Source organism: Mesoplodon mirus (assembly GCF_964341445.2).
Source record: "Mesoplodon mirus genome assembly, chromosome: 2".
In the NCBI taxonomy this organism is placed as follows: domain Eukaryota; kingdom Metazoa; phylum Chordata; class Mammalia; order Artiodactyla; family Ziphiidae; genus Mesoplodon; species Mesoplodon mirus.
Window position 1 is genome coordinate 44466352 of NC_138977.1, and position 13193 is coordinate 44479544.

The following is a 13193-nucleotide window of genomic DNA, read 5'->3' on the forward strand; positions in this document are numbered from 1 at the left end:
CAGTGAGGCTGTAGTTCAGATTTCCAAACTGCCAAGTTTTCACTCTCAACTACACAAAGCAGCCCAAACTCCAGACACAAGCAAGCACACCACACACAAGGCAAATCCTTCATTATCCATGTCGTGGCAACTGCGATCATTCATATCTCACAAATGACTAGGAAGGACTTGCCAAGTTTTAAAGTATTATCAGGAGACAGTGAGTAAATTTCTAACAAGAAGCTCTTGTTGGATGAAAAAAATATCTACTTAAACTCAACTTCACTGTTCCTTGCTTTCCTAATCTGTAAAGTGGGAATAATAATATTTGTTGTACTTAACTCATGGGGATATGGCGAGATGACATATTTGAGAAAGCAGAGAATGTTGTATGTGGTCATATGAGTGGCACACCTTATGAGACCTAACAAATCTTGTTTCAGGTGGCATCAAAAGCAAAGAAATTATTTAGGGAGCAAATTAAAGTGTAACGCAAGACAGAGGGGTAAGGGTGAAAAAGACTGTGGGAAAGGAAGGTTCACTTAGAAAGGGAGTGAAGGGAAGTAACAGAATCAGCAGGGATTCTTCCAGCAGTTACGTAAAGGGGCTCCAGCCTTTCCCAGGGGCCTCACACTCTAGAGCTCTTTCCTTGTAATTGCTACAAAACATCAACAAAAGCCCTTTGGAAAGTGACTGAGAATAGCTCTGTGAAGCACAAGGCCAAGCCGAGATGCTGGGCAGACTATGTTCCCCTCCCCTCATAACAGCCGCACCTGAGACCAAGGCTACTAGCCTAAGAAGCACAGATGCCAGACAAATCTAAAAGTGAAGTGCATCTGTCACCATCATTTTTGATCCTTTTACTCCCATCTGTTTCTGTCCCCTACTAGACCGGTCTCTGCCGTCAACCTTCCTCCCTGTGCCAACAGAAGCTTTTGCACCTGACATTGGAATGCCTGGTCTCTACATGTTCTGAAAACCGGTATGTACTTGAGGGAGTTCATAATAGAAAAATAAAAACACATGAAAAACCCACAGAGCAACTAAGCCCATGTGCCACAACTACTGAGCTTGCACTCCAAAGCCCACAAGCCACAACTACTGAGCCCGTGTGCCACAACTACTGAAGCCCATGCGCCTAGAGCCCGTGCTCCGCAACAAGAGAAGCCACCGCAATGAGAAGCCCACGCACTGCAACAAAGAGTAGCCCCCACTCGCCGCAACTAGAGAAAGCCCGTGCACAGCAACAAAGACCCAACGTGGCCAAAAATAAAAATAAACTTATAAAAAACAACAACAACACATGAAAAACACCTTCAGCCTCATGAATAGGCGGAGATACACAGATTACACAGGAGAACAGCAACTAGATGCAATGGATTGGATGTACATATAGCAACATGTATGCATCTTAGTAACAGTGCTTAGTGAGGGAAACAAAGGAAAAGAATGGTTCATCCTTCGTAACAAATGTACCACTCTGGTGTAGGATGTTGATAATGGGGGAGGCTGAGCATGTGTTGGGGCAGGGAGTATATGGGAAATTTCTGCACTTTTCTTTTAATTTTGCTGTGAACCTAAAATGGCTCTAAAAGTTTTTTAAGTCTTTAAAATTTAAAAAAAGGAGGCGGAGGAGCCGTGCCCCCGGCCCCGCTGGTCCCCCCGTGATACAGTTCCACAGCTGGTTGGGCCCCGAGGTGCACGGGGTCATCGACGAGATGGACCGCAGGGCCAAGAGCGAGGCTCCCGCCATCAGCTCCGCCATCGACTGCGGCGACACGGAGACGACCATGCCGTCCATTAGGAGTGACCGCGCTGCACTCTGTGCCAGCTGTGGGGTTAAGATCTCCGACTGCTACTACCTGCTGGCGGTGGACAAGCAGTGGCACACGCGCTGCCTCAAGTGCTGAGAGTGCAAGCTCAACCTGGAGTTGGAGCTCACCTGTTTCAGCAAGGATGGAAGCATCTACTGCAAGGAAGACTACTACAGGCGGTTCTCTGTGCAGCGCTGTGCCCGCTGCCACCTGGGCATCTCGGCCTCGGATATGGTGATGCGAGCTCGGGACTTGGTTTATCACCTCAACTGCTTCACGTGCACTACGTGTAACAAAATGCTGACCATGGGTGACCACTTCTGCATGAAGGACTGGCTGGTCTACAGCCGCTTGCACGTCGGGGCACTGCTGCAGGGCGAGTATCTCGTGCACATCAACCATGACGACGTGGCCAAGAGCGCAGGGTTGGGTGCAGCGGGGGCCAACCCTCTGGGTCTTCCCTACTACAATAGCATAGGCACGGTGCAGAAGGGGCGGCTGAGGAAGCGCAAGAGCCTCGGGCCCGGGGTGGACCCGGTGACCTACAACGCTGCACTGAGCTGGAACAGGAACGATGTGGGGCATCTGGACCGCAACCAGCAGTACCCGAGCAGCCGGAAGACAAAGTGCATGCACAACTCCCTGAAGCACCACCAGCTCCAGACCGTGAAGTCTTTGCCGTTAACCACAACCCCGACGCCAAGGACTTGAAGCAGCTCACGCAAAAGACGGGCCTCACCAAGCGGGTCCTCCAGGTCTCGTCTCAGAACGCCCAGGCCAAGTTCAGGCGCAACTTAGTACGGCGGGAAAACACAGGCATGGACAAGTTGACAGAGGCGGCACTGCAGACGGGGACGCCATAGGGGGCTGGCCTCGGAGCTGTCCAAGGCCTTGCTCAGCCACCCCAGGACGCCCACCACCCTCACAGACCTGACCAGCCCCACAGACCGTGATGTCCATCTTAACTTCTGGGCCTGGCAACCTGGAGGACCACGAGCCTCACAGCCCCTCGCAAATGACTCTTAACCAGCCTTTTCTAATGATTCTCGGCCCCTTGCCCCTGCCCCACAAGTGATTTAAAAAAAGAAATTATCTTTAGTTGAATTCCAAGTGTATTTTTTTACACGCATAAAATAAAACATTTATTTGATTATGAATTACAGCTTCCCAAGGTTCATCATATATGGGTTTTATTATGTTGAGGTAGGTTCCCTCTATGCCCACTTTCTGGGGAGTTTTTATCATAAATGGGTGTTGAATTTTGTCAAAAGCTTTTTCTGCATCTATTGAGATGATCATATGGTTTTTATTCTTCAGTTTGTTAATATGGTGTATCACATTGACTGATTTGCGTATATTGAAGAATCCTTGCATCCCTGAGATAAATCCCACTTGATCATGGTGTATATCCTTTGACTGTGTTGTTGGACTCTGTTTGCTAGTATTTTATTGAGGATTTTTGCACCTATGTTCATCAGTGATATTGGTCTGTAATTTTCTTTTTTTGTAGTATCTTTGTCTGGTTTTGGTATCAGGGTGATGGTGGCCTATTAGAATGAGTTGGGGAGTGTTCCTTCCTCTGCCATTTTTTTGAAGAGTTTGAGAAGGATGGGTGTTAGCTCTTCTCTAAATGTTTGATAGAATTCACCTGTGAAGCCATCTGGTCCTGGACTTTTGTTTGTTGGAAGATTTTTAATCACAGTTTCAATTTCATTACTTGTGATTGGTCTTCATATTTTCTCTTTCTCCCTGGTTCAGTCTTGGAAGGTTATACCTTTCTAAGAATTTGTCCATTTCTTCCAGGTTGTCCATTTTATTGGCATAGAGTTGCTTATAGTGGTCTCTTAGGATGCTTTGTATATCTGTGGTGTCTGTTGTAACTTCTCCCTTTTCATTTCTGATTTATTGATTTGAGTCCTCTCCCTCTTTTCCTTGATGAGTCTGGCTAATGGCCTGTCAATTTTGTTTATCTTCTCAAAGAATCAGCTTTTAGTTTTATTGATCTTTGCTATTGTTTTGTTTCTATTTCATTTATTTCTGCTCTGATCTTTAAGATTTCTTTCCTTCTACTAACTTTGGGTTTTGTTTGTTGTTCTTTCTCTAGTTCATTTTGGTGTAAGGTTAGATTGTTTATTTGAGATTTTTCTTGTTCCTTGAGGTAGGTTTGTACTGCTATAAACTTCCCTCTTAGAACTGCTTTTGCTGCATCCCGTAAGTTTTGCATTGTGTTTTCACTGTAATTTGTCTCTAGGTATTTTTTGATTTCCTCTTTGATTTCTTCAGTGATCTCTTGGTTATTTAGTAACATTTTGTTTAGCCTCCATGTGTTTGTGTTTTTTATGTTTTTTTCCCCGTAATTGATTTCTAATCTCATAGAGCTGTGGTCAGAAAAGATGCTTGGTATGATTTCAATTGTCTTAAATTTACTGAGGCTTGATTTGTGACCCAAGATGTGATCTATCCTGGAGAATGTTCCATGTGCGCTTGAGAAGAAAGTGTAATCTGCTGTTTTTGGATGGAATGTCCTCTAAATATCAATTAAATCTATCTGGTCTACTGTGTCATTTAAAGCTTCTGTTTCCTTATTTATTTTCATTTTGGATGATCTCTCCATTGGTGTAAGTGAAGTGTTAAAGTTCCCACTGTTACTGTGTTACTGTCAATTTCTTTTTTTATAGCTGTTAGTACTTGCCTTATGTATTGAGGTGCTCCTATGTTGGGTGCATATATATTTATAATTGTTATATCTTCTTCTTGGATTGATCCCTTGATCATTATGTAGTGTCCTTCCTTGTCTCTTGTAACATTCTTCATTCTAAAGTCTATTTTATCTGATATGAGTAGGGCTACTCTAGCTTTCCTTTGATTTCCATTTGCATGGAATATCTTTTTCCATCCCCACACTTTCAGTCTGTATGTGTCCCTAGTTCTGAAGTGGATCTCTTGTAGACAGCATATATATGGGTCTTGTTTTTGTATCCATTCAAGCGAGCCTGTGTCTTTTGGTTGGAGCATTTAATCCATTCACATTTAAGGTAATTATCAATATGTATGTCCCTATTACCATTTTCTTAATTGTTATGGGTTTGTTTTTGTAGGTCATTTTTTTCTCCTGTGTTTCCCACTTAGAGAAGTTCCTTTAGCCTTTGTTGTAGAGCTGGTTTGGTGGTGCTGAATTCTCTTAGCTTTTGCTTGTCTGTAAAACTTTTGATCTCTCCGTCAAATCTGAATGAGATCCTTGCCGGGTAATCTTGGTTGTAGGTTCTTCCCTTTCATCACTTTAAATATATCGTGCCACTCCCTTCTGGCTTGTAGAGTTTCTGCTGAGAAATCAGCTTTTAACCTTATGGGAGTTCCCTTGTATGTTATTTGTCGTTTTTCGCTTGTTGCTTTCAATAATTTTTGTGTTTAATTTTCGTCAATTTGATTACTATGTGTCTCGGCATGTTTCTCCTTGGGTTTATCCTGCCTGGGACTCTCTGCACTTCCTGGGCTTGGGTGGCTATTTCCTTTCCCATGTTAGGGAAGTTTTCGACTATAATCTCTTCAAATATTTTTCTCAGGTCCTTTCTCTCTCTCTTCTCCTTCTGGGACCCCTATAATGTGAACGTTGTTGTGTTTAATGTTGTCCCAGAGGTCTCTTAGGCTGTCTTCATTTCTTTTCATTTTTTCTTTATTCTGCTCTGTGGCAGTTATTTCCACTATTTTATCTTCCAGGTCACTTATCCGTTCTTCTGGCTCAGTTATTCTGCTACTGATTCCTTCTAGTATATTTTTCATTTCAGTTATTGTAATATTCATCTCTGTTTGTTTGTTCTTTAATTCTTCTAGGTGTTCGTTCTCTAATTCTTCTAGGTCTTTGTTAAACATTTCTTTCTTTCTTTTTTTTTTTTTTTGTGGTACGCAGGCCTCTTACTGTTGTGGCCTCTCCCATTGCAGAGCACAGGCTCCGGACACGCAGGATCAGCGGCCGTGGCTCACAGGCCCAGCTGCTCCACGGCATGTGGGATCTTCCCGGACCAGGGCACGAACCCGTGTCCCCTGCATCGGCAGGCGGACTCTCAACCACTGCGCCACAAGGGAAGCCCCCTAATTTCTTGCATCTTCTCGATCTTTGCCTCCATTGTTTTTCCGAGGTCCTGGATCATTTTCACTATCATTATTCTGAATTCTTTTTCTGGAAGGTTGCCTATCTCCATTTCATTTAGTTGTTTTTCTGGGGTTTTATCTTGTTCCTTCATCTGGTACATAGCCCTCTGTCTTTTCATCTTGTCTATCTTTCTGTGAATGTGGTTTTTGTTCCACAGGCTGCAGAATTGTAGTTCTTCTTGCTTCTGCTATCTGCCCTCTGGTGGATGAGGCTATCTAAGAGGCTTGTGCAAGTTTCCTGATGGGAGCGACTGGTGGTGGGTAGAGCTGGCTGTGCTCTGGTGGGCAGTTCTCAGTAAAACTGTAATCCACTTGACTGCTGATGGGTGGGGCTGGGTTCCTTCCCTGTTGGTTGTTTGGCCTGAGGTGACGCAACACTGGAGCTTACTTGGGCTCTTTGGTGGGGCTAATGGCTGACTCTGGGAGGGCTCATGCCAAGGAATACTTCCCAGAACTTCTGCTGCCAGTGTTCTTATCCTTACAGTGAGACAGAGCCCCCCACCCCTCCTCTGCAGGAGACCCCCCCAACACTAGCAGGTAGGTCTGGTTCAGTCTCCTATGGGGTCACTGCTCCTTCCCCTGGGTCCTGATGCGCACACTACCTTGTGTGTGCCCTCCAAGAGTGGAGTCTCTGTTTCCCCCAGTCCTGTTGAAGTCCTGCAATCAAATCCCAGTAGCCTTCAAAATCTGATTCTCTAGGAATTCCTCCTCCCATTGCTGGACCCCCAGGTTGGGAAGCCTGAGGTGGGGCTCAGAACCTTCACTCCAGTGGGTGGACTTCTGTGGTATAAGTGTTCTCCAGTTTGTGAGTCTCTCCCCCCCTCCAGCAGTTATGGGATTTGATTTTATTGTGATTGTGCCCCTCCTACTGTCTCATTGTAGCTTCTCCTTCGCCTTTGGATGTGGGGTATCTTTTTTGGTGAGTTCCAGTGTCTTCCTGTCATTGATCGTTCAGCAGTTAGTTGTGATTCCGGTGCTCTCGTAAGAGGGAGTGAGTGCATGTCCTTCTACTCAGCCATCTTGAACCAATCAGCCCAAATGTATTTTAAAATAGAGGCTTTGAGCAACTAGCTAACCACATTTTAGGATCTCACCTGGAAACTGAGGAAGAAAATAATTGCGCCCCCGGCTGACACAGCAGTGTGGACTGGAATTACTTGGAAGATCTATCTGCAACACAGCATTTGTTTCACTGTACAGTTTGTGGACTGAGTGAGGAAAAACAACAAATAATTTAAGATGGTTAGAGCTTCTGTATTTTCTAAGACTGCCACGTGCCTTAGGAATACTGTTTTATCTCCATACTTTGGATGACTTGTTCGTTTTTCTCTCCCTCTTTTTCTCTCTGTATATTTATGACCAGAGCAAAAATGTAAAAAAGAGAAAAAAAAAGTTTGTTACTTTTAATAGTCCTAAAAAGAAAAAAAAAAACAAAGAAAGAAAAAATCAACCTCCTCCAACGGTCACTTTGTTGTTTTAGAATTTTAAGTTGGAAGTCTATTCAAATATCAGAAGTTGTAAAATCTAACCAGTAATAAAACCACTTACTGAAGCTAAAAAAAAAAAAAAAAAAGGGAAAAGAATGAAATATCCACCTAGTAATAGGTATGGATATTTAAAATGCATGCATACAAAACAATAAGAGCACACACATACAACAAATCCACATTAAATTGCATTAGAATAGTTACTTAAGTGGGGAGCTGGGGAGAAAGGAAGTGGGAACAGGTTATGGGGACAAAAGGAGTAGACAGACAGGGAGATAGACAGATAGATAAGGAGAATAGCCTGGAACAGGCCAATGATGAAAGGGGGCCATGAACGGGTAAGTATGATTAATTCAACTCCCTTCATATAAATCCCCCAAATAAGTATTAATAAATAAATAAATAAACAAACAAGATTACATTTTACATCAATCAAATTGACAAATGCAATGAGAATCGTAATACCTAGTGCTGACAAGGGGAGTAGGAGGTAGGCACCCTCATGTGTTTCTAGCAGAAGTGCAAATTACAGCTTCTTTAAAAGAGGGTAATATGTTAACATGTGTCAAAAGCTTAAATATGTGCCTATATACACTTAGGGCCAGCAATTACATGTCTAAGAATTTACCTTAATCAAACATATTTACCACAATTTCTATTAAAAATGTTTACATCATGGTTATTTATGATCATGGAAAAATGAGGAAGGAATGTCAAACAGAGGACTGGCTAAATGAATTCTTGCACAGCCACAGATGGAAAGTTATACAACAGCTTTAAAAAGATGTTGTAGAAGGATAATAAATAGCATGGGGAAAACAGGCAATAAAACTATATACGGAGTGTGATTTTACTTTTGAAAAATAAATGCATCTATATGTGTCTGTGTGCACAACACACACACACACACACACACACACACACACTCTCTCTACATAAATTAGGAAGACATTCACCAAAATACCAACAGCCATGATTTGGAAGAGCTTGAGTCAGGGATTTTCACTGATTTTATGTGCCTTGAATTTTACTGACTTTATTAGATGAATTCATCTGGTACTTCGGGGAAAAAATTTCTAAAGGAGAAAAAAAATAGCTTATAGTCCTGTTCCCTAAGGCAGGTGCTGGGTAAATAGCTAGTTAATCTATTAACCACGTTTGTGATACAGCTGAATGATTTGCTTGTCTTGGTGACGTATTTGAATTTTTAGGGTCTTCTGTAGACAGAGAGCTTGAACTGAAGGAATGACTTCCCAGTTGACGGAGGCTTTGGCAGGTCCACATGGAGAGAGATTTACAAGCAGGCTAGCTTTTCAATGGTACATAAGTGAGAGGGTAAAGGCAGACATTCAGCTCACCAGGAACACTCCTCAGGTTATCCTTTCTGTCTGCTGCCCCTCTACCTATACTCCTAAATCTACAACACAGCACACCCTGAGGGTTTTCAAATGCGGTGGCCACCTAGGCTGAGCCTGACAGCCAAACAGAGTTCTCAGATTCCACTCATCCACTGTGACCATTGGCAACTCTCAGCTGCTTGGACTCCCTGGGGTTCTCCTCAGCTCGTGTTAATTAAATGGCTATCGATTTTTCCAGTGATACCTTGAATCTACGTGTCTATAGAAACTAAAGACCCAAAGGAGGGACCACCAGCCCAAACCAGGCTTTTGATGGGCAAGTTCCCAGACTTCCTGGCCGCACTGGCGCAGCCTGCTCAGATCTGAGCAGTGATTAGCATGGAGGTGCTGGGTGCTCTGTGGGCAGCGTAAAAAAGGGAGGGGAGGGCAGAGCAGGGAGGGTTCTGGGTGGGGAATGGGGAAAAGAGAGAAAGAATGTACAAATGTACGCCACACAGTCTAGCTAAAATAACTGAGAACGCTAAGAGCTGGGCAGAAAGCCAGAAGACTTGTCACTACTTTGTAATCCATAGCTGAAATATTTGGGGGGTCAGATTTGTCAGGAAGAATGGGATCTGTCTGGAAGATAAACTCCCTTGCACTTGTGGCGGGCTTTCTCGGCTGGTATGTGATACTTCTGTTCCGTCATCTGCCTTTGGCATACACGGCAAGGGTCCAATGAACAGCACAAACGCCAAACACAGCCAGTCGCCTGCTAGAGCAGAGGCCCCAGGCAAAACACCACCAGCTGCTTTTTCCTTCCTCTCTCCATTTATTCTTTTCGAGAATGTCCAGAGAGGGAGGGGATTTGGAATACGATTGTCACCTGCTTCACTGGGCCTAGTTTACTCAGGAAACGAACATTCTAGGAGGGCACTCCTGTTGTCCTCCCTTCTGAATGGCTTAAAACACCCCGTGGATACTTCCCAAGTTCCGGTGACAGGTTTTTTTTTAAGAAGAATCACTGTTTCAGCACTCATAAGGCACCCAGTTATCTTAGAGAAGAGGTAAATAAAGACAAGAAAAAGAAGGGTGGGAAAAATAAGATTCTGTAATTTTCCTGAGGCCACAGGTAGCCAGGAGTTGCTGACAGGGAGTAAATAATAGAAGCTAAATGGAAGTAGGGTTACCAGGAAGCCAGAGTCTAGGCATGCCTGTACAATCCTATGCTTTCTCCTCTGTGCAGTGGTTTAAATCACACTTTTTTCAATCAAAAGTTGTTCCAGAGGGCCTTATATGTGCTCAGCACTGTGGGGAATTCAGAAGGATAAGACCCGTCCCTGCTTCAGTAATCAGTCACTTCCTATAATAGACTTTTTAAACTGTCTTTTTTTTTTTTTTTTTAGATGTTGGTGGTAGGAGTTTATTAATCAATTTATTTATTTTTGCTGTGCTGGGTCTTTGTTTCTATGCGAGGGCTTTCTCTAGTTGTGGCAAGCGGGGGCCACTCTTCATCGCGGTGCGCAGGCCTCTCACTATCGCGGCCTCTCTTATTGTGGAGCACGGGCTCCAGACGCGCAGCCTCAGTAGTTGTGGCTCATGGGCCTAGTTGCTCCGTGGCATGTGGGATCCTCCCAGACCAGGGCTCGAACCCATGTCCCCTGCATTGGCAGGCAGACTCTCAACCACTGCGCCACCAGGGAAGCCCTTTAAACTGTCTTTATAGCACTGAAAGTAATGAATTCATATAGTGGTAACTATTTGAAATGATCTTATTTATTTACTTATTTACTGACACTCTTCTCCCATTGAGAACGTAAGTTCCTGAACCACAGGGCAGTTTTCCGTCAGTTCACTGCAGTATCCCAGTGCCTGGGACGTGGAAGAGACTCAACAAATATTAGTTGCATGAACAGAATGAAGGAGATGGGAATATCACTTGAAGCAATAAGTCCCCTTTACAAGACACTCAGCAATTAAGTGAGACACCATAATTGCTGTAGAATACCAGAGGTTTGAACATGCATGTGATTTAAAGAGCAGAACAAAACGAGCGAAGACAGACTGGTAGGATGTGCTGGGCCCCCAGACTGAATATGTGATCTGGCAGTGAAATTTGGACTGACCCTTCAGTTCTGGGGGATGTTGGAGGGGCCATGGAAGAAACCAGCTTGACAGTGGCTATCCCAACAGAACAAGGAGGGCTCCTATTTTCTTGAGGATTTCAGAACATCAGTTTCATAAATGCCTTTGCCAAGAGGTTCTTTCTGGGCATGGCCAGGCTGGGCTCAGCCACAAGCAGAATATAATGCTGAGACCCAGCAAGTACTGCTTTGGGCCTGGCTGCAAGGGGTCAGTGCTTCACGTCCACAAATGGTTGGGCTGCTCCAGTCAAACAAAATTCCAACAAATAATTAACTTTAGAAATTCTTCTGTTCAAACTACAGCTTTTAAATTTCAGCCAGGTCAGCATCCTATATGTAAATTTTACAGGTTTTCTTCTCATAAGTTTTCCTTCTAAATATACCTTAATGTTGGCTAAGAAACAAATCATTCCAGATTCTCATCATTTAATCGAAGCATTTAAAGAAAATAAAATGATCTCAACTTGTGATGAATACAGTAAACCGTTCTCTATATTATACTCACTTCTCCATAATATATAAAAGTTGTTTAAAATCAGACACAAATGGCACAAAACCCTTTGTTTACTAATGCAAGCTATCTGATTTTCATTTGCATAAATTGAAAAATAAAGGTACAGATTTGATAATGACAATAGCTGCCTTTTATTGTCCACATACTATGTGTCAGTCATAATATATTTACATTTTCAAACATCTTTTATAACCTTCATATTAATGGCTTAAAGTAGATAATATTATCCCCATTTTACAATGGAGGAAACTGAGGCTCAAAGTGGTTAAATGATTTGCCCAAAGCCATACAGCAGTAAGTGGTAGAGTTGAGATTCAACTCACACAAACCTAAAAAATGTTCAGTTGCTTGATTCTTTAAGTTTCAAAATCTAAGACCACACAGCAATCAGATATAGAATAAGCTGCAGAGGTTTTTGTGTTTGTATTTTTATTTTTTCACATCTCTGTAAGCAGCAGCTAACCCCGCCTTGATTACCAGCTCACTACAGGCAAACATGGACTCTTGGCTTCATATTCGCAGCACCTCGAGCAATGGTCAATAGAGAATGAATGGAGGAGTGGAGGACAGGGAACAGGAAAGGACGATGGGAAGCAAAAATCCAAGTCTCCTAAGATACATGGAGGGCTTACAGGTGCCAGGCGCCATCTTAAACGACATGTGTGAATTCACTCATTCAATCTGCACAACAATGCTATATGGCAGATACCACTGTCCCTGCTTCAGCCGTAGGCAATTGAAGCACAGAGTTAAAGAATAGGCTGTTTGAAGTGACAGAGCCAAGACTGGCATCCAGGTGGTTTGGCTCCCAAGCCTACGGTCTCGAGCACTATATCACCCTCCCGCCTATCTCTGGGTTTGCAGTATGAAGGCAGCACCTGCCATGGGTACACACAGCTCCATCCTCAAACTTGGAAGTTTTAAGTAGACAAAGCAAAAGCTGATACACATATAAAAATTGGCTAAATTCTCCTCTTTCTCAACTCAAGGTCTACAGTCTTGAGCTACTCATTTTAAACTAATCTTGTATGGTGTGTGTTAGTTTGGTTGTTTTAACTTTTCTTCTTATGGGCTTTTATATCTATGATTTGTGTGTACAGTTCAGTAGTCCCACCAGAGTGAAACAGAGGTTGATTGAAAAGAGAGTCAAGACAGGCAAGGAAGAATGTTCTCAGGATGGGCGAGCTCAGTCTGGATCTAGATTTAGATTTAATACCAAGGTTTCTAAGAAGAGGTAATGAAACCACCACTCTGGTAGAGAGAATACAGTAAGTCCAGGACAAGTGGTACCTAAGAGCCATGGGGGAAGGGTGCAAGGTCATGTGGTGTTGGGGGGTGGGACAAAGAACATCCATACATGGGTCAAGCTTGACCATCAGGTTGGGGTTAAGAGGTGGGCTGTTAATTCCTAGAAAAGGGTCACAACAGGACAGGTGGCAGGAACCAAAGGAGAACCCCAGTCCTAGGACCTAGTGTCCATGGGGTCAAGAAGGAATGTTGGACCAGATCCAGGTGGTGGCAAAAGAAGCCTAGGGATTAAGGCAGAAGCCTGAGAGCCAGGCCTAAAAGTGAGTTCTAGGCATTAAGAGGGTGACTACTCCTTGGCCCTCCCTGCTGTAGGGAAGAGGCAACTTACACATGGCCGGTGTCCGATTTAGACTGGTATAAAGACTGGGTGGTGCTGATCCTTCAGGTAAAGTGATCAAAGCGTCAAACTCTCAAGTTGGGGGAGGCAGAGGAAATGAAGCAGTGACTGGTATGGGACACAA

At 43.5% G+C, this 13193-nt stretch overlaps 1 protein-coding gene and 1 pseudogene across 2 annotated transcripts in view; one reads left to right on the forward strand and one right to left on the reverse strand.

Moving 5' to 3' along the window:
* FRAS1 (Fraser extracellular matrix complex subunit 1) overlaps positions 1-13193 on the reverse strand; it is a 471586-nt gene that overhangs the window by 225534 nt on the left and 232859 nt on the right. The gene's annotated exons all lie outside the window — the stretch shown is intronic.
* Positions 1659-2868, forward strand: LOC309798636 (LIM/homeobox protein Lhx2-like; annotated as a pseudogene). The gene has a single exon. The product of its transcript is annotated as an LIM/homeobox protein Lhx2-like (transcript).